We start from the raw sequence: 22,992 nt of genomic DNA on the forward strand, positions 1-22,992 counted from the left end.
TGTCAGGCACTATGAGGTCATGGATAACCAGGCCATTTTATGTCTGGAGGGAGCATGTTGTAAGGAGTCCTACCCTTCCTTTGGCTCTTACATTCTTTCCACCACCTCTTCCGCATTAGACCCTGAGCCTTGGAAGGTGTGATTGAGATATTACTCAGTACTCCAGTCATTTCTTTCCAGCACTATGATGCCTTCTGAGTCATCCCAAAGTCCCTGCAATCTGAAAAGAGAAGATTCTCTACCCAAAGTGAGAGTAGTGTTACTATAAGGGTATAAATATTAAGAGAAGCGCTTACTGGGCAGTTTGATAAGCATAGTAGATACATTTTTCCAGACATCAGAAGATGTTCTACCCGTAGGGCTCATGACCACCCCTGTTTTAAGTTTTCAGTATCAGGGATGTGTTTCCCCCCATGGAATGGGCCTCCAGTCCAATTGTAGGGCAGTTGGTTTCCACCATGACAGATGTGCCACTATTGCACCCATTGGCTCATTTGGGCTGGCTGGCCAATTATAAGGCTTGCAGTATCCACTGTTGAGTCTGATAATTTTTTTAAGTACACCCAAATTGCATTATAAGTCACGAGTGTTCTAAGCCTATATTTCTTTGGTCTTACATATTCACAGTGATGTATTGAGGAAATATACCCTGTATTCCTATCTCTTCTTTTTTTAAACTATTTTTATTAATTAGTTTTGTACTCAATGAATACAGTGAAGTTTGTACCATTGTTAGGTTCATCCATGTCCTGCCCCTTCCCCCTAACCCCTCCTTATTGAGGTGTATGGGTCTTGCATTGTGGAGTTAGCCCACAGTTATAGGTAGGAGAAAATGTCTCTGCATATCATTACCCAACATGGGGCTCTGACACTGTTTCTGGCCCCTCTTCCACAAAATTTCCCTGAGCCATGTTGGGTTCATTTTGGGTCTGCTCTAGTGATGAGGTGCTTGGAGCCTCTGTATCTCTGGATATATGATTTGGTAGGAGTTGATTGTTCTCTGTGTCGATCTCCTTCACCCTTGTGCTGGTACCCATTTCACCAAGAAAACAGCACCCTTGCTTCTTTTGCCAATTATTCTTAGTTTCAGCTGGGGCACTCTTGAGGTATGATGGGGTGGCTCTCTCCTTAGGACCTGCCTCTATCTGAAAAAAAGAAGCATATTCTACAATGGAGAGTAAAGTTAGCGCCAGACAAATAGGATAACCTTTACTTTTTTATAGAGAATTTAATAGGTGTAGGCCCTCTTGTAGCCAGCGATTGGTAGTAGCTTGCTAACGGAGAGTGGGCTCATGTTTGGATATGGTTCTCACGTGTTTTCCAGCTCCAGCTATGGGTCCCATTCCACGGAGTGGATCAGTTAGCCAAATCAAGAACAGTTGGTTTCCTGCCATGGCTGTGTGCCACTATTGCACTTGTGCAAGCATCACGACAGGTTATTTGCTGTTATTTAGGTTAGACCATGAGTTGCTTGTACAGATATTGGTAATTTTCCCCCAGTTGCCCATGTAGCACCTTTTGGCACTAGATGCACTGACTATCTGGGGACTGACTCTCTTTCAGCTTCTAGCCATGCCATTCCATTTTATGTGTCAACTGCCTATGGTGTCTTCAGCAGTAGGGTCTTACCACTAACCTTTGGTGGGCCATCAAGTACTCTGAAAGAAGTCTGTCTTTCTTTTAGGAAACCTTGTAGGTCTCTCTGTTCAAAATCTCATTGTGGATGATAGCCCATGCTGGTACTGGGAGTTACAGGTGAGTGCCCACAAAGAAAAGGATGAAAAAGTTGACTAATATAAAAGAGTTACAGAGAAGAGAGATTAAGAGAGAGAGAGGCTGTAGAAGATTAAGGTCAGTCTTCATTGTACCCTGACCAGTGCCTTATGGCTCAGATGTTCCCTCTAAGGGCCTGGTGAATGTTCAGCCATTTGGACTGCCTATTTGGATATAGAATTTTATGGTACCATTGCCATTTGGGTTTAGATTTGTGCCTTCTCATCCCCTCCTTTGCCCTCCCCTCCCTCCTCACCCACTCTATTGTCTAGTCCTCAAGATGCTTGCTGTGTACATCAGCATCTTGGATAGATTCAGGTTAGGTGCTGTAGATGAGTGAGACTATGCAGTGATTATCTTTCTGTGATTGGATAAGTTCACTGAGAATGATCTGTTCCAGGTTCAACCATTTTCCTTCAAATTTCATTGTGTCAATTTTTTCTTACTTCTCTGTAGAATTCCACTGTGTAGATATACCACATCTTAGTTATCCATTCTTTTAGTGATGGGCATCTGCATTGATTCCAGCTCTTAGCTATTATGAATTGAGCCACTATAAACATGGTTGAGCAAATCTCTCTGGACTGAGATTTAAAAGTTTATGGTACATGCTCAGTAAGGGAATAATTGTGTCTGTTGGTAACTCTATAGTCAGCTTTTTTAGGAGTCTCCATCTTGCTTTCAAAAGTGGTAGTACCAGCACACATTCCCAACAACAGTGGATGAGGGTTCCTAATTCTCCACATCCTTGCCAGCATTTATTTTCATTTGAATTTTTGATGTTTGCTATCCTTATTGGAGTAAGGTGGAATCTGATAGTTGTTTTAATTTGCATTTCCCTGATGATTAGGGATAATGGACATTTTCTTAAGTGTGCATTTGCCATTTGTATTACTTTGTCTGTGAACTATTTGTCCAGCTCTTTGCCCCATCTTGTGAATGGGTTGTTTGATTTTTATTGTTTAGGCTTTGGAATTCTTTGTAGAGTCTAGAGATTAGGTCTCTGTCAGTTGGATATTCAGCAAATATTTTCTCCCATTCTGTGGGTAATCTTTTGGCTTTGCTTATTGTATGCTTGTTTGTAAAGAAACTCTTTAGCTTCATTTGATCCCATTGGTTGAGTGACTGTTAAAGTTCGTGAGCCACTGGGGTTTTGTTCAGAAGTCTTTTTCCATTCCTATATCATGGAAAGCTCCTCCAATATTTTTTTTTCCAGTACTAGCAGAGTTTCTGGTCTTTTATTGAGGTCTTTGATCCATTTAAACTTGAGTGTTGTGCATGGTAAGAGGTGTGGATAATGTTTCAATTTCCTGCATATGGTTACCCAGTTTGTCCAGCACCATTTGTTGAAGATGCTGTCTTTTTCCAGCCTATATTGTTAGGGCTTTTGTCAAATATCAAGTAGCTGTAGTTGCTTGACCCAAAATCCAGGTCCTCAAGTCTATTTCATTTGTCTATCCTACTGTTGTTATGCCAGTACCATGTTTTTTGTTGTTGTTGTTGTTTTGGTTTTTTTTGTAATATAGCTTTAGATGAGGAAAGGTGATGCCTGCAGAGGTATTTCTTTTGCTGAGGATATGTTTGGATATATGAAGCCTTCTGCCTTTCCCTATGAAATTTGAGATCATTTTTTCTATTTCCATGAAGAACAATGTTGGGATTTTAATTGGAATTTCATTCAATCTATATATGGCTTTGGTAGCATTGCCATCTTCACAATGTGAATTCTGCATCTCCAGGAGCATAGGAGTTCTTTCCATTTTCTCAAGTCCTCCTCAATTTCTTTTTTGAGTGTTTTTATGTTTTCATTGTATAGATCTTTCACTTCCTTGGTTAATGTTATTCCAAGGTATTTTTGTTGTTGTTGCTGTTGGAAATAGGACCATGCGCCTTATTTCTTTCTCTGTATTTTTGTCATTTGCATCTAGAAAGGCTACTGATTTTTGTGCATTGATTTTGTATCCTGCTACTTTGGTATAGCAGTTAATCATCTTCAAGAGTTTTGGGATGGAGTCCCTGTGTCACTTACATATAAAATCATGTCATCAGCAAATAGAGCTAACTTAACTTCTTCCTTTCCAGATTGTATCCTTTTTATTTCTTTCTCCTGTCTTATTGCTTGAACTAGGACTTCCAGCACTATGTTGAAGAGCAGAGGTGAGAGTGGACACCCCTGTCTTATTCCTGATCTCAATAGGAATTCCTCCAGTCTCTCTCTATTAGGTTTTATTTGGGCCATAGGAGCTTTGTATATTGTCTTTATTATGTGAAGATATGAACCAACCATGCCAATTCTCTTCAAAGTTTTGATCATGAAGTGATGTTGTATTTTGTCAAAGGCCTTTTCTGCATCTATTGAAATGATCATTTGGTTTTTGTTTTTCACGTTATTTATGTGGTATATTAAATTGACAGATTTCTGTATGTTGAACCACTACTGCATTCCTGGGATGAATTCCACCTGATAAAGGTGGATAATGCTTTTGATGTGTAATTGGATTTGGTTTGAGAGGATTTTGGTCAGGATTTTTGCATCTAATTTCATCAGGGAAATAGGCTGGTAGTTATCTTTTTTGTGGCATCTCTGCCTGGTTTTGGAATTAGGGTGATACTAGCTTCATAGAAGGAGTTGAACTTTCCCTGTTCTTCAATGTGTGGCATAATTTGAGAAAGATTGGTTTGAGTTCTTCCATGAAGTTTTGATAGAATTCAGCTGTGAAGCCATCTGGTCCTGGACTCTTCTTTCTGGGGAGGTTTTTATTATTTCTTTTTCAATCTCAATGAGTTTGATAGGTTTGTTTAGGAGATTAATCTGCTCTGAGTTTAGCTTTGATAGATGGTATGTGTCCAGGAATTTATTCATCTCCTCCACATTATCCAGTTTTGTGTAGTAGAGGTTTTTGAACCTGTTAGGTCTACAGTGAAGTGGCCTTACTCCACATATGTAGTTCTTCAGGGAGAATCCATAGGACACTCTGGGTGCCAACAGAGGCTGGCAAAAGGTCAAGTCACTACCTGACTAGTGAGGGAGGGGTAGTACCTCAACATAATCACAAACAGCCAAGAGGAGAGAAACCTTATAGGGTGCCACTGAGGGCATCCAAAAACAGGGAGTCAGGAAGTCCCTGTGTTGATAGCCAGGCATATGAAGGTAAGAGAGAAACTCTAACAGTGATATTGTTTTCAAAGTCCTGAGATTTATTTAAGGCATATTATTTTCATGGATTACACAATTGTAATTGAAAAAAACATTGACTATATCCCCTAAAGTGCCTGCACTTTTGTAAGTACTTAAACATAGGCCTAACTACATTTCACTTACTACAGCATGGTCTTGAAGATGGACAGATACAGAAAAAGAAGTATGTCCAACTTGATTTAAGTTTTTCAGTCTGTCTATGAAGAAAAGATTTAGAATGATAATCCAGAAGGGGGCCTTAATGTCCCAGACACTTTGTGTAAGTCCCTTCAGGTCCATAGAAGAACCTAGCTTTACCTTGATGAAAACAACAGTAGTTGTCATTGAGATGACATTATCATTGTATAGCTTTCACACATAATCACTAATTGCCTTAGAATTTTAGGATGATGCACTAATGAGCACTATGAAACTTATAGCCCATGCTAACATCTAAAACCATCCAAAGTTCAGTAAAAATTTAGAGATGTTTTCCTTGGTAAAAATAATTCAATATTGACCATAGGATTTTTTTAAAATCACATATGTACAAAATCTCTTTTTATCTTGTTGAGCCATAGAATTGCTATAATTATGGGCAAAGTAGGATATTCTGCTCATATTTCTGACATAAGCTTACAGAATTACAAAAGTTATGTTTATCCAAGTAAGTGAAGTTTCGCAGTGACAATAGTAGCTAATACCCAATGGAGATGAATGCGGACAAAGAAAATCCTTATTCAGTGCTAGTGGAAATGTAAACTAGTCCAGATACTATGGAAATCATTGTGTAGGTTCTCAAAATGAGCAATAGTTCTATCATAATGTCCAGCCCTACCACACCTGGATATTTGTACAAAGGACTCCAGACTTATTGACCATTATTCATCTCAAAGGCTAATTTATAGAACCAATTTAGGTGTCCAACATAAGGAAAGAAACATCAAATTGTGTCATATGACGGTTTGGGCTGCATGGAGGGCTTGGTGGTTAAACACCTGTCTTTGAAGCCTAAGGAACCTGGTTCAAGGCTAAATTCTTCTGTACCCATGTAAGCCAGATGCACAAGTTGGCACATGCATCTGGAGTTCGTCTGCATGGCTAGAGGCCCTCGTGTACCCATTCCCTCTCCCTTTCTCTCTCTCTCTCTCTCTCTCTCTCTCTCTCTCTCTTTCAATCTCTCTGTCAATCTCAAATAAATAAATAAAATAAAATATTTTTAAATACAATGTAGTACATATACACATTTGAAATGTTTCAGCGATATAGCATGAAGTTTGTCAATTTACAGGAAATGCAGATACAATTGGGAAGATTCATATTCAGTGAGTTAAACCAGTCTCAGAAAGACAAATATGGCTTTGTTTGGTGGGGCATGCCTTTAATCCCAGAACTACAGAGGAGGAGGTAGGAGGATTGTGTGATTTCAAGGCCAGCCTGATACAACATAGTGAATTCCAGGTCAGCCTGGGCTAGAGTGAGACCCTATTTTGAAAAACCAAGAAAAAAAAAGACAGCAAATATGGTTATTCTCATTTATAGTTCTTGGATTTGAGAAGGATACATAATGTCATGTGTGCACTATATATGACATGAAAATAGATGGAAAATGGTCAAAAGGGACAAACAGGTAATAAGAGGATGGGAGGAGGCAATAAAGCCTAGGGCAGAGGAAAATGTTTAAATTACAACATTCTTTTATGAAAACATCTTTGTTTCACACAATATGATATATAATTTTAACACATAAAAATAAAAGTGAAGCAAAAAGAGATGAACAATGTGAAACTTCATTGCCAATCAATGGATGGATATTTGGAATGAACCTTAATCATCGTTAAAAGCTATGTTTATTTGTGAATCATTCACTTCTTATTACTAATAAGCCTACACAATTATTTTTTTCCTAGACAGGGTCTTACTACTCTAGCCCAGGCTGACCTAGAATGTATTATGTGGTCTTAGACTGCCCTTAAGTTCATGGTGATACTTTGACCTCTGCCTCCTGAGTGCTGGGTTTAAGGTGTATGCCACCACGTCGGGCATCATCTTGTATATCTTAAAATGGGTGAATATCTATACCATGTATAATAAAGTAGAAAATGGCCCAGCACCCATGTAAAAACTGGACTTGGTGGCATGTGTTTATAATCCCAGTACTGGGAAGGTAGAAGAGACAGGACACCTACACTATTTTTAAATTAATGCACTTATTCTTAGTTTCAACAGTAAAATATATAGACAAATTTGTTTTCGTTCTTATGTAAATACATAATGACTTAGAATGTGCCTCTGCACCTTAAAGAAGTCAAATAGCGGTGCTTTGTGCTTTACAGAAGTTTTTTCACCTCAATTGCTGATGCTTCCACATTGGACTATTATATTTCTGCTAACATCCATAAAATGAAAAGGGCGGAGCAGAAGTGGTGAAAGAGTCACATGGGACTGTAAGCCATCAAAGAAAAGGAAGAGTTTCTGAGCAGCCTTATGCGGACTCGGCCATTCATTGGCTACTGGGGATGTCAATCTTCACTTTTCAGCAAATCCGCTTAGAGCAGTGTGCACAGAATCAATGCCCATTGTGATGCGTTCTAACCCCACCCCCATCACCTTAGATACACATTTCGCCTCTTGCCCTGCTCAGTTGAGGCAAAGCCTGGGGTCGCTGCTCCTGGGATCTCCCCTTATGTGTGTGGCGCCTCCTCAGCCACTACCATAGACTCTTGTCCCCTCTGTGGTCATCTTTGTAACACCCTCCTCTTCTCCTAACAACCACCTTCACAGACGAAATCTTCAGTGCTACAGTCATCACCGCAGCCGAATCGGAGCCCTTCTGAGGTATCTGCTGGTATCATGTCCACTCCCAGAGATCAAGATCTTAAAGAAGAAGGCCACGACAACCCAGTGAGCCCTGTGGGAGTGGGGGCATGGGCCTTTGGTGTTCGTGATGGGACAGGCCACGAGTATGGCCTAAACGGGGCCTACGCACCATCGCTGGCTGAGGAACCAAAGGTTCCTAGCCCTAAGGAGGTGGAAGAGGTGAGAAATGAAGGGAACCCGGTGGAGGAAGAGGGTGAAGGGCCTGAAAAAGAAGATAACGGAGAAGATTTGGATATCGAGATGGCTGAAGGGGAGGCCAGAAATCCAACAGCAAGGCAGGATTTGGTGGTGGCTGCACGACTGGTCCCCCTGGTAGACTTTAATTTCATACAGCTGCCTTTGGACTATGTTGTTTTCCAAGAAATATACTGTAAGAACAACGCGTTGCTCAGGGCATACCAGCATGCCAAAGAGCGAGGACTATGCCAGCCTCCTGCCAGTGACCATTCAGAGGCACTGCAAGTATTCCAAGGGACCACCAGGTCAAGAGCTATGGCCGTAGCCTTGAAGGACTTGGGTGAAGGCCCAAGCCTGGGCCTGCGCCTAGCCCTGCCTGAGGCAGTCTCAGTCTCAGATCCAGCGCAACCAAGAGACTCCACCACAGTGGCTGAGGAGTGTATGGAAAAGCCAAAAGCCAAGACAACGGAGGAGCACACAGAATCCGCAGATGAGGCAGAAGAACTGGTGGCAAGGACATTATTACATGCCGTGGCAAACCGAGTAGCACAGGAGGCCATGGAGGAGGCCGTGGTGTCAATGGGTGAGATAATGGGTCGAGGGGCATCAGCTGGTGGGTAGCGCTGTGGAGGTAGGGAAGGAGGGCCCAGCCTGGCTCAGGGAGGGAGTAGAGCTGTCCCCTTGCTTTAGTTAGCTTCTTCAAAGTAACAGTTTATGATGGGGAAGTGGTGGGTGGTCCATCCTCTAATCCAGGAAAAACTTGTCACAGTAAAGTGACTGTTGTTTTCTTGTTGTTTGTTTTGTTGTTACTCTTTTTTAACTTGCTTGTTTTTTTAATTTTGAATTTAACATTTTTATTTGATTTTATTTATTTTTTACATTATTGTACTACATATGCACATATTTAGTATGTAAATAAGATGTGTTGGTACCATCGTTTCCCTCATGCCCCTTTTCCTAAGAGACCCTCCTCCTTGGGGATGCATTTCAACCCTAAGGGGTTTGGGGTTCATGCATTGTGGGGCCAGGAGTCTGTTATGGGGGACAGAATGTCTTTGTTCATAACGTCCCAACTTGTGGCTCTAAACATATTTCCACCACATCTTTCACAAAATTCCCTGAGCCATGTTGAGTGCATTTTAAGGCGACTGCAGAGATGGGCTCTTAGAAGCCTCTGCACCTCTGCTTTGGTAGGTGTTGAATGTCTCCAGTGTCTGTGTCCTTCACCCTTGGGCTGATATCAGGTTCACTAAGAAAGCAACACTCTTGCACATTTCCCCAATTCCTCTGGTTTCAACTTGGACCAAAGTGAAGTGTACTGGTTCGTTTTTCTCCTTGGATCCCACTCCCATTTGAAAAAGAGAAGCGGTATCTCCAACTGAGAGTCAAGGTAGCACCATTTAAATAGATAACAATTATTAATTTAGAGACAATTTAAAGAATGGAGACCCTCTTTGAGCTGAAGAATAGTGGGAGCTTGACGTTTTCTTCAGTTTTTTTTTTTTTTAATTGGGGTGCATGCCTCCCAGTTTTTCTTTCAGTAGTTGAAGTGTTTCAAGTGTTATATTGAAGTCTTTAATCCATTTGCACTTGATTTTTGCGTATGGAAAAATGAGTGGGTCTAATTTCAATTTTCTACATTTGGTCATTCAATTTTTCAAATGCCATTTGTTGAAGATTCTGTCTTTTCTCTGTCCGGTCCCGCGGGACCTAGTTATTCATGGGGGCGAGGAGGACCCTAACCTGAAATAAGATGGGCGAGAGAGAGAGAGAGGAAGAGACTCAAGCAAATGTACACTTGTCAAGAGTCCAATTTTATTGAGCCACAGAGGCCTTTTTAAGGGGTTAGGGTTAGGGTTTTTGGGTGAGGGAGGGGCTGGAGGAGGCAGGTAATGGAAAGTTACAGAATCTTCTTGGCCTTTGCCCTAGGACAGTTTGCGGTTGTTCTGAGAAGTCACCACCACGGTATAGTTCTCATGTCTCTGCAGCCGCCAGGCAGGATGTTAATCAGTTAGGTGTGACAGGGTGGGGGGATGAGAAAAGGTCAAAAGTTGCGCAGGGCAGAAGTGATCTCAGGACAGAAGTTTGCTCAGGGCAGAGGTTGTCTCAGGGCAAAGGTCTGTTCAGGGCTCATCTCCTCCTCTCCAACATTTCTCTAGTCTACATTATTGGCAAAGATTAAGTATCTGTAGTTATTCAACCTAAAGTCTAGGTCTTTAAGTTGGTTCCATTTATTCTGTGTCTCTGTTGTTATGCCAGTATCATGCTATTTTTGTAACTTTAGATCTGGTATAGTGATAACTCCAGAGGGTGTTATTGTTTGTTTGTTTTTCTTTTTCTTTTTTTTTTTTTTGTTGAGGATATTTTCGGATATCTGAAGCCTATTTGTTTTCCATATCAATATTGCCATCATTTTTCCATCTTTGTGAGAATGATATTGTTATTTTTATTGGTATTGTGTTAAATTTGTATATTGTTTTTGGTAGAATTGCGATTTTCAAATAACTGTACCTATCCAGGATCATGGGAGTTCTTTCAATATTCTCAAGTCCTCCTCAATTTCTCTCCTGAGGTTTTTTATGTTTTCATTATCTAACTCTTTCACATCCTTGGTTAGTGTTATTCCCAGGTATTTAACTTATTGTTGCTATAGAACTCACATATTTCTTTCTCTTTATATTTGCCTTTGCATATAGAACAACAGTTATGCATTGATTTTGTATTGTACCATTTTGCTGAAGGAATTAATCACCTTTTGAAGTTTGGAGATGGAGATTTTTGAGTCACTTATGTACAGATTCATATCATCTGCAAATAGGGCAAACTTGACTTCTTCCTTTCCAATTTGAATCCCTTTTATTTATTTCTCCTATTTTATTGCTTGTGTTAGTACTTCTATTGATATGTTGAAGAGCAGTGTTGATAGTGGGGACTCCTGTCTTGTTCCCAAGGTAAGTGGAAACTCCTTGATATTTTTCCCCATTAAATATTATTTGGAATTTAGGAGCTTTATATATAGCATTTATTGTGTGGATACATAAACCCTCCAGTCCTATTCTTTGTTTTAATTATGAAGTGGTATTGGATTTTGTCAAAGGCCTTCACTGCATCAATTGAGATGCATGTGGTTCTTATGGTTTATTTTATTTATGTGGTGTAATATGCTGACTGACTTCCGTATGTTAAACCATCCCTATACCCCTGGGTTGAAGCCTGCTTGATCAAGATGGATAATGTTTTTGATGTGCTGTTGAATTCAGTTTTCAAGGATTTTGTTCAGATTCTTTGCATCTAAATTCATTAAGGATATTTACCTATAATTTTCTTTGCTTGTTGTCTTTCTATCTGGTTTTGCTATTACAGTGATACAAGCTTCATAAAATGAGTCAGGGAGTATTCCCTAATGTCTGATTATGCAGAACATTTTTAGAAAAAAATACTTTCAGTTCTTTAATGAAGTTTTAATAGAACTTTGCTGGGAAGTTATCTGTACCTGGAATTTCCTTTTGGGGAGGTTTTTGATTGCCTTTTCAATCTCAGTGGATGTGATAGGTTTGTTTAGCAGATTAATCTGCTCTCAATTTAGTTTTGGGAAGTTGTATGTGTCTAGAGATGCATCTACTTCTCCAAGATTATTCAGTTTTGTGGAGTAGTGATTTTGAAGGTATGCCCTGATGATTCTTCCAATTCCATTGATTGTTGTTGTGATCTCTGCACTCACCCTCCCTCCCTCTCTCTCTGTCTCTCTCTCTGTCTCTCTCTCTCTGTCTCTCTCTCTCTCTTTCCCCACACCCTTTGCTTTATCTATTTGGCCATGGGTTGTCAATCTTTAAACCTGGTCTATTTTGGTGCTTGTGATCTTCTTCTTGGCTCTTGAGATTGGTTGTTTGACTATTCTGTCTTGAATATTCTCTCAAGTATTCTCTTATGTTTGTCTTTGTGTTAATATCATCATGGAGTTGACTTATTTCATGGAAAGTTTTCCTTTCACCATCTATTATGATGGATACTTTTGCTGGGTAAAGTACCTTTGGTTGGAAGCCATAGTTTTTCAGACTTTGAAGTATTCCATTCCAGGGCCTTTTGACTTTCAATGTTTCCATTGAGAAATCAGATGTAATTCTTACAGCATTGCCTTTCTGTGATATGAGTTGTTCCTCTCTTTTAAACATTCTTTCTTTGTTTTTGTTGTTAACAGTTTTAAGTATGATGTGTCTTGGAGAATTTCTTGTTTGGTCTTGTCTGTTTGGTGTTCTGTGGGTTTTCTGTATATGGATGTTCCTCTCTTCTGAGAGATTCAGAAAAATTTCTCCAATAATTTTGTTTAATATGATCACTAAGCCTCTGGCCTGGATTTCTTATCCTTCTGGGATACCCATGATCTGGATATTTGGTCGTTTCAGTGTGTTCCACAGTTTCTTCATATTTTATACACTTGATTTTTTTGAACTTAGCAAGTTTTTGTCCTCCCAAACAATTTCTTCCACCTTCTCTTCCAGGTCAGAGGTTCAGTGTTCCACTTGAACAACTCTGTAGGTGAGGTGTTCTAGAGATGTTTTCATGATTTCTATTTGATTTTTCATTTCTGTTTTGCAATTTTGCATCATGGCCACCCTTTTGTGAGGTTCGATTTCAATTTGAGTTCTGATTTTCTTGAGGCTTCCTGGAATTCATTCTTGCATTTAATCAAGTCTTCATTAAGATTAATCAACCATTGTTTATCAGATCTTCCATTTCTTGACTTACCTACAATTTATTCCTTTCTCTTTGGTGGATCCTACTTTTTTCTTCAAACAAGTTAATGCTACTCTCAAAAGCTGAATGCTCTAGGAGATGATTCTGTTCAGTTTAATTAATTGGTTCTTTGACGGGTGGCTTCCAGTTCAGTGACTTTTGTGATCAGGGTCTCATTGGTGGTTGTGTTTTCATTTTGGGAATTAATTCCTGTTGATTTCTCTATGAATTCATTATAGGCTTCCATTGTAGGATTAGTCATCCTTGTTGGAGGTCTCTCAGTTTTCCGATTTATTTTTGGCTTTTCTGTGTTGTTGTCTACCCATTTTTGGAAGACTCTGTAATTTATTGAGTGGGAAGCAAGCTTTTTCCTTTTGCCAATGCACCCACTGACTCAGATATTGGGGGGCCAGTGTCTTACTAGTAAGATTACTGACTCACAGAATGTGAAGCAAAGTATTTTTGGGCAAAAAGAAGAAAGAAAAGAAAAGAAGAAACAGATACATTAAGTCTGTGCCCCACATATAGGGGTGGAGGCAGCAGCCCTGAACCCTTCAGAGTGTCAGCTTTTATTTTAAATAATCACATGATGTTATAAGGAAAGCAGGATGGGAGTTCAACCATAAATTACAAGCTAAATGTGACAATAAAGAAAAAGGTACTTTTAAATAGACCTGTTGGTCTGTTACAGAAAGTGCCCCCTGTGGGGTGGAGGTAGGCTTGTGACCAGGAGTCCCACTTATCTTAAGGAGTTTGCTAAATAATGCAGGCCCCAGGGAATGTTATCATCCCAGTAAAGATTCTTGTTTACCTGCCATTAGCCGAGCCTCCTGTTTATCTACCATTAGCAGAGCCTTCTACAATAAAGTGACTTCTATATTTATCTAGGCTAGGTATAAAGAAATGTAGAGAAATGTAACATTTTGCTCTCATTACAAGGTGAATGGGTAATTTGGTATGCAGTGGCCAGTCAGGATACCAAAGGGAAAGGCCTGCTTCCACAGTCCACACAGCGACCAGGGCACCCCATGCAAGGCACAGTGTGACCTAGCAGAACCTGGGCACTGGGAGGAGCAAGGGAACAGGTACCCGGCCTACTTATGCCCTGCTGTGTCCTCCAGCGCACGTGCGTGCGCGTACGCACGCGCGCGCGCACACACACACACACACACACACACACACACGGGCTCAGGGAACTTGGACCAGGGAAATGGGAGGAGCCATGAAGAATGGTCTGGGCTGCTCATGCCACACCTCTGGGCCGGACTACACAGTGGACATTCAAGGAAACCAGACCAGGGATATGGAAGAGCCTAGAATCTCAGGTGTGACCTACACACTCCAGGCAGCCATGCCCACCATTACAAGACCTGTACAGGGAACTCACATGGGCAGGGAGAGCCAGGAAACAGAAATAGGGACTATTCGGTTCAGAAACAGGGGTCTGGCCTATTCACTACACACTGCGAGGCCCACCTGCACACTGACAGAACAGGGAACTTAGAAGGAGGAGGTGGGAAGAGAACAGAACCAAAGATCTGGCCTAGTCACTCTAGACAGCCAAACATACCCCCATACTCTCAGAGCTGGCAACATCCTATTTATTTATTTATTTTTGTATTTTTGAGGTAGGGAATCACTCTAGCTCAGACTGACGGGGAATTTATTATGTAGACTTAGGGTGGGCGTGAACTCATGGTGATCCTCCTATCTCTGTTTCCCCAGTTCTGGGATTAAAGGTGTGCTCTACCAAGTCTGGCTCCCTTTTACTTTAAAAAAAAATTGTTTATGTCTATTAATGTATTTGAGAGTGACAGACAGATAGACAGAGATAAAGAAGAAGATAGAGAGAGAATGAGCACACCGGGGCCTCCAGCCATTGCAAATGGACTGCAGATGCATGCCCCAACTTGTGCATCTGGCTTACCTATATGTTCTCGGGAATCAGGCCTCAAACCTGGGTCCTTTGGATTCACAGGTAATCAACTGCTAAGCCATCTCTCAAGGTCCAATTTAGTTTTATTAGTACTTACTTATACTCTCTGTTTCATCTGAAGGTAGACTGTATACAATTTCTTGGTGGAAATTGTGGTGGTGTTTTCTGTGTCTGATCCCACAATCTGTAATATTTCTTCCTAAAGAACTAGATAAATACCAGTTTGCTGCCAAAAATGAACACAACAAAGCCTTTAGAGAGAATGGAGAGAAAGGAGCAGCCAAAGAACACCAAAATGAAAATGAAAACCAAGAAGAACTGGAAGACATCTCAGACCCAGCAAACTGCAGCCCCAACGAATACAAGTATCTGTGCATAGTATTGACTATAATTTACCACTGTTTTATTTACTTATTACTTGGAGCGCTTTTTTGAAATCCTAATGAATTAAAGAAATTTTTATTTTAAGATTACAGAAAAATTAAATTTAACTTGCTTAGAATATTACTAGAAAACTCATGTATCTACCAATCTAAAATGTAGTGTATACTTCATGGATACTCACTGGTATTTCTGAGGCCTGTTATCCTCTACTATTGGACTAATCTGTAGTAAATGTATTTGACCTAGCACCTGCATCAGAACTAGAACAAATATCTGTTCAGAATATAGTTACCAGAAGCAGTAGTGGAACTGAATGGGCTAGGCACCAGCTGAGCCCTCATTACTTTCTGTAGTTACACTGTATCCTGCACTAATGAGAAGACAATACTTGTTAGATCATTGACGATGAAGAGAAAACTAGGAATTTCAAACAGGTTTACATTAATGGTTACTTCTAAGTTAGCTGTATTTTATATTTAATTTTTATGTGTATATATGGTGTGCATGTGTATGTATGTCTGTGGGCATATGTGTGATCACATATATATATGTGGACATATATGTGATATTGTGTAGGCCATAGTTTGGTATCAGCTGCCTTCCTAAATCTCTATTTTACTAAGGCAGGGTATCTCACTTGAATCCAGAGCTCAATAATGGGGCAAGTGTAGCTATGAAGTTTGTCCTGGATATCCTCTGTCACTGTTTCATAAGTGAAAGGCCACTAAGTCCACCTGGCATTTGGGTGGGTGCTGGATGTTTGAACATTGTTCTTCATGATTGTACGGCAAGAGCTTTACATACTGAGTATATCCCTATCTCCAAGATTTTTATATTTAATATCAGTCAAGAAAGAAATTTAGTATTAGTATTATGACCTATTATTTAAATAGTAATAAAATCTTAGGCTATATCTTATCTTTGAACATATTTGAATGACCAGCATTTTTATTTTTTGGGCTTTATCACCTGCATATATCATAGGAGACCTTTTCACATATGACAGATATGTAAATGAAAGGTTTGGGAGAGTGAGGAAGTATCTTTTGTGGAAACAGCATAAGAATTTATATCTCAAAAGATTGATAGGAATGACAGAATGGCCTCTCAAGTAGAGCAAACACACAAATATATGAATATACACAAGTCTGAGGGTGTAGCTACTAGTCATACAGCATGGACCTTGCATGTGTAAAACTTCTTGTTCAATTCCCAGAATCTCAACAGACACACACACACACACACACACACACACACACACACACACGCATACACCTATGCATACCCATCCCAAACTTCACACACATGTTTCTGGCAATAGTCATGAGGAAGGTAATGCTGATATGATCACATGGTTAGTTGCATAAGCACAGAGATATTCATGTCTTAAGAGAAAAATTTGTTATTAATTTATTGTTGAGAATGCAACAGATATGCATAATGGCTTATTAGGTTTGTTTATTTTTGGTTTTTCAAGGTAGGGTTTCAGTTTAGCCTAGGCGGAACTGGAATTCACTATGTAGTCTCAGGGTAGCCTTAAACTCACAGTAATCCTCCTACATCTGCCTCCTGAGAGCTGAGATTAAAGGCGTGGGCCACCACATTCAGCTGGCTCATTATATTTTTAATATATAGCAAGCAACTTCATTTTGTATAATCATTTTTTTCTCTCCTTTTTATCTGTAGGTAGGAATAACATCAAGAAATGGATGGAGAAGAACCTAAGATTCATGTTCTTTAGGTTTTGGACTTCTTAGAATCTTGAAGGAGCTTTGTCAAGAATGACTTCAACCGAACGTAACACTTAATCATCGTCTTTTCTCCATCCATATTTGGCAAGAGTTGATCACATTCAAAATAAGCTCATGGCACCAAAATAAAATAAAAATAAGGGCAAACATTCCCAGGCAACATTCAAATCTGTTTTATTTCTTTCATGTCCGTTTAAAATGAATCACTTTTTAGCACTTTGTATTTATTTTAACTTATTTTATTGCAACCAAATAATAAAACTGTCGAGCCTAAAGCAATTTTATAATGAGGAAGGATAAGACTTTAGTTAAAACTACATTTCATGTCTATCAAAAAGTGGTTTTCAGCCTACTTGTTATAGATATATTAGATAGTGTCTGATAAAGTGTAAAACTAAGGGTATTTTAAAAAATAAATGAACATAAATATAGGCATATATATATATATATATATATATATATATATATATATATATATATATATATATATATATATGGGCTAGTTATACTCAGTGAATACAGTCAAGTTGGTACCATTGTTAGGCTCGTCCATGTCCTACCCCCTCACCCTGGCCCCTTCTTGTTGAGGCATATGGGTTATGCTTTGTGAAGTTAGCCCACAGTTATGGGTAGGAGAAATGTCTCTGCTTATCATGACCCAATGTGAGGCTCTGACATTCTTTCTGTCCCTTCCTCTGCAAAATTTCCCTGAGCCATGTTAGGTTAATTTCGAGTTCTCCTTCAGTGATGAGTTGTTGGGAGCCTCTGTGTCTTTGGATATCTGATTTGGTCAGAGTTGATTGTTCTCTGTGTTGATCTACTTCACCCTCGTGCTGGTACCTTATTCACCACGTAAACAGCATAATAAATGCTGATGATTCTCACAATATCACTTATTTCACTTATGTCTGTTGTGATATCTCCTTTTTAATTTCAAATTTTGTTAATTTGAAGCATCTCTTTTTTTTTCTTGATCAAATTGGCCAGGGGTTTGTCAATCTTGTTTATTTAACCATATAAGTGGTTTTATTACAGAATGATGAATAACAGAAGCATGGCTGAGATTTGGGCTGAAATTTCTAGTGACAGCATCATTTACAGATTTTCAAAGTACCTTCTCTAAAATATCTCAGATGCAGGGCTTGAGAGATGGCTTAGCGGTTAAGTGCTTACCTGTGAAGCTTAAGGACACTGGATCAAGGCTTGATTCCCCAAGACCTGCATTAGCCAGATGCACAAGGGGGCACACACGTCTGGAGTTCGTTTGCAGTGGCTAGAAGCCCTGGTGAGCCCACTCTCTTCTCTCTCTCTGCCTCTTTCTCTCTCTGCCTGTCGCTCTCAAATATATAAATAAAAATAAACAAAAAAATTAAAATATCTCAGATGTAAGTGAAGGTGGTATTCTCTAGAAAACTTTCAGATCACTTAAGAAACTTCAATTATGATGACTTACTGCTGTTAAATTTGGCAGTAGAGTGTAAATAAGATTGTTACATTGAGCATGGAAGTAGAAAATATGATATTTAAATATATATAGGTAGCTTACTAATATTTGCAAAATGCGGTTTAGGTTCATCTTGATTTAATTTCCATTTATGTAAATTTCTACATTCAAGTTAGACATAAATCACTTAAAACTTCTTGATAAAGAATTTTTTAAAAATCCTTACATAAAAGGTGAAATATAAAAGTGTGTGTAAGGGAAAAGCCCAGCCTTATAGCAATCTGCTTCCTTTCGCTTATGGAGGGAAGAATATGATCAAAGAACTTCTTATTTTATTTTGGTGGAAAGATGGCAGGGGAGAGAGAACAAAAAGGGATAACCTGATGGAAATATAACCAATTTGCAGTATATTCATATATTAAAGTTCCCAATAAAAATCATTTCAAATGTTTAAAGGAGTTTTTTATTTATTTGAAAATGACAGAGAGAGAGAGAGAGAGAGAGGGAGGGAGAGAGAGAGAGAGGAAGGAAGGGAGGGAGGGAGAGAATGGGCACACCAGGGCTTCCAGCCAGTGCAAACCAACTCCAGATGCATGCACCCCCTTGTGCATCTGGCTAACATGGGTCCTGGGGAATCGAGCCTTGAACCAGAGTCCTTAGGCTTCACAGGCAAGTGCTTAACTGCTAAGCCATCTCTCCAGCCCAGGAGGTTTTTTTGCAGTAATTTATGAGTGTTTCTGCTGCTACCATAACAAGTATGCACAAAGTTAGTTGCTTACAAAAACACAAGTGTATTATCTGGTATCCGTATAGTTCATAATTTCAACATAGACCTCACTTGGCTGAAATCAAAGTGTCAGTATGGCTTCATTACTTCCTGGAGCTCTAAGGGTGAATCTCTTTCTTTGTTCTTTCTAGCTCCCAAAGGCTGCCTACATTTCTTGTCACCTTGTTCTCCCCTTTCAAAGGAAATAAGGAAAATGACTCATTAGGATGCAATAACATTAAACAGTGCTAAATGTTATGAAGGGGGTAAAAAGGAATGACATTGTCCTTTGAGGAATGAATAAATGGAATGTTAGAGAGTGATACTATGTGAGTTCACAATAAATAGTGATCAATCATTACTAGAGAAATCTTCAGTGATTCAATTAAAAAAAAAAACTGGAAAAGAGTTGGTATAGCAGGCAAATACAGGTTCGCTGTGATGAGCTTCCAGACCAGGCACAGTTATGGAGTAAGGGATTTATTGAAGCCTACAGATCCAGGGGAAGTTTCATAATGGTAGAAGACATTGGCCCCTTCTTAAAGGAGCAGGCAACAAGAGAAAAGGCTAAAAGTCAAAATCCACATAGCACAGCACACTTCAGGAACTCCAGCTAGGCACATTTTACATATCTTTAGATTGAAATCTCAAACCCATCAAAACACCTTAAGATCCACCCAGTGACACTGCTTCCAGCCAGGTGGCTGCAGATCCAAACTACAAGCTAACAGAACACTGACTATATTGGGGGCCATATATTAAAAGTACCACACTTGGATACATAATTTAATAGTTGAAAGCTAAGCTAGGGGACTCATGACCTTCGATTTAGTCCTATTGTGTGACTTTTCTCTCAGGATATGTAAAAGAAACATCTATTTGCCTCCCCACCCAATAGAGAGGGTAAAGAGACATAGACAAACTCCATCAAGTCAAGACTGATTGAATTAGTGAGTTTATTCAGATTTCTTACAGAAACAAGGGTGACTCCCAAGCAGCTATGCCACTGGAAAATCCCACCCCAGTCTTTTTTTTTAAATTACCTTTTATATAACATTTCTAAGGCTACATAGAGTCTAAGGAAGAGGGAGTGGTATTGGAATATCAGGGAAGGGCCTTGTGAAAGGCTAGTGACCCTCTCTTCTCTCTTGGGAAAGGAATATTTATAGTCCTATAACCATAAAGCAAAACATATTGTATATAGCTCTGTATATTTCCTTTCCATGACTGCTGGCCACAATCTACTCTTGTTCACCATAGCACATTTCCTGCATGATAAAGATAGTTATTGAGTTCAGGGAAAACAGTTATATTGCAGATGCCCAGCACCACAGAAAAAGGAAAAGGAGAGATTTACTAAATGTTATGTATTTCATCTTTAGAATATGCTAGGACCACGGCTACAGCTCATAATTTTCAGGTAATGATATAGACATTCAGAATCTCTATGGATAAAGCCCAGAAATATACAGTGTGATTCTTAACTATACTGACATAAGAAGAAAAAACACCATAACAGAGTCCTAAAACATTTAACATAAGAAGAAAATCACAGTGCCCTATCTTGAAGAAACATTAGCCCACGCCATTTTGGGGATAATCAATGAATAGTCTAGAGTGGTGAACCAGATGGTTACAACTTGGAGGGCATTTATTTCTGGCTTAGGAAATTAAACATTTTATGTAACTGCAAATAAATGTCAATGATTACATGATTAAATTTAAAAAGTAACATTTGGGGACTAACAGTAATATTTCTATTACTAGTTTATAGGATACATAGCATAGTGGTATAGTATAATATATATATATATATATATATATATATATATATATATATATACATATATAATTATAATATATATGATATATATATATATATATCATACTACTACGATATATATGGTACTACTATATAATATTACATATTGTAGTGGTTTGAAATTAAAATGTCTCCCATAGCCTCGGGTGTTTGTGATTAAGTTTCCTACTTAGTCATTATCTTATTGCATTTGGGAGGTAGAGCCCTGCTTGAAGGGGGTATTTCACCAGGGCCAGATCTTGAAGAGGAGTCCAACCCTAAGGTGTGTTCTGATCCAATGTGAACTTTGGCTGTTCTTTTCCTGTTGTGGATGTATGAGGAAGTGAGCCAGTTTCCTCCAACATGATGGAGCTTCCACTGACATCTGTAATACTAAAGTAAACTCTTTCCTCCCATAAACTGCTTCTGGTCAGGTGATTATCTTAGCAATAAGAAGGTAACTATGAAACATATAAATGGTGGCAGAACACATATGATGCATTAAGCATCAGGTCTAGGTCCCATTCCATAACAATCAAAATGGAAGAAGATATATGAATGAAAGTATGAAGTAAATATAAATGAAACTTTTCCTTTATTAGAAGAATATGGGAAAACTGGAAATAACTCTGTTTTGAACCTGAATATCTGAGAACATGCGTTAACCGACTATCACTGAACATTTTTACCTAGTTCCACAAGGCAATACTCATAAATAATTATGTAACAAGAAAGTGTGTTGGGGCTAGAAAGATGCCTTAGCTGTTAAGGTGCTTGCCTGTGTAGCCTAAAGAGCCAGGTTCAATTCCCCACTACCCATACAAGCCAGATGCACAAGATGGCACATTAGTGTAGAGATAATTTTCAGTGACTAGAGGACCTGACATGTCCTCTCTCTCTCTCTCTCTTTCCCTCCCTTCTTCTCCCTCTTCCTCCCTCTCTCAAATAATAAGTAAGTAAAATATTTAAAAAGAAAGAAAGAATGATGGGAGACATGTATGAACAAAATACAATGCTAGACAAGCAAGGCAATGTTATAAAGCAACAGATTATTTTGTATGCTTACTAAATAACTTTCAAAAGGAAAATAAATGACTACATAGAAGTGTAGGAGAAAAAGGTTCTGAACCTCTTCCTATAATTTAGCCACATTTTTTAGCAATTCAAGCATTATGATTATAGCCTTCTTTTGCACTTCTACTCAAGTTAACAATGTGAAATGAATCCTAGCATTTTAGAATCAATGGGTAAGAAAAAAATACTATAAGAATTATGGAAAACTAAAATAATCCTTTTTAAACAACTATTAGTAATTTATTGTCTGAAGATGTACTAGAAGCTAAATATATAATTTTCCTTGTTAGTGTCACCAATATATTGGAGAACATCTACAGATCATGTAGCTCATAGTTTTTCATGTGTAAGACATAAACTTAAGCATAATCATGTACTAAGTAATAATTGCCATAATTTGGTATATTATGCAATTCACTTGCTGATCTATGTACAGCAAACCTCATTTTAAACCCTTATTTTTTAAAGGATGAGGTACCCATTTTAAGCCAAAATGTGGTAGGATATGATGAAAGATAAGGTACAAGTTACTTGTGATTTAGTCTTATATGATTAGAAATTAATTCAATTTATAATGTGAAGAATGTGCACTTGAAAAATCTCTCCCTGTACACACAGCAATGCATATATATATATATATATATATATATATATATATATATAGTCATTAATTAAATTCTTCTTCAGTGTATAAGCACATCTGGAAATTTCTATGCCTATTAAAAAATACTTGGCAAAATGTCATTAGGACTTTAGAAAATTGCCATATGTATTTTCACATGAAATTTCTTCAAACATAGTGGATTTTCTTTGCTTTTCTTGAGAACAACTCATATAATTGTTCTTCCAGTAATTTTTAAGTTGTTTAGAAATGTATCAACTGGAAGAATTCAAGTATTTTGCCTATTTTTCCTGAAATAGAGAAAGCTAAGCCCAAAGAACAACTTAACTTGGTTTTCTTAGGTACTCATGGGACTACTTTGACTGTGCATGTAAGACATATTAATACTTACCAAGAAGAATGGGTTCAGCTTTCAATAACATGAAATATCTCCCATCACAACAATCCTTGCAAGGATAACACTATAAATTCT

This window comes from Jaculus jaculus, chromosome X (assembly GCF_020740685.1).
Source record: "Jaculus jaculus isolate mJacJac1 chromosome X, mJacJac1.mat.Y.cur, whole genome shotgun sequence".
NCBI lineage: Eukaryota > Metazoa > Chordata > Mammalia > Rodentia > Dipodidae > Jaculus > Jaculus jaculus.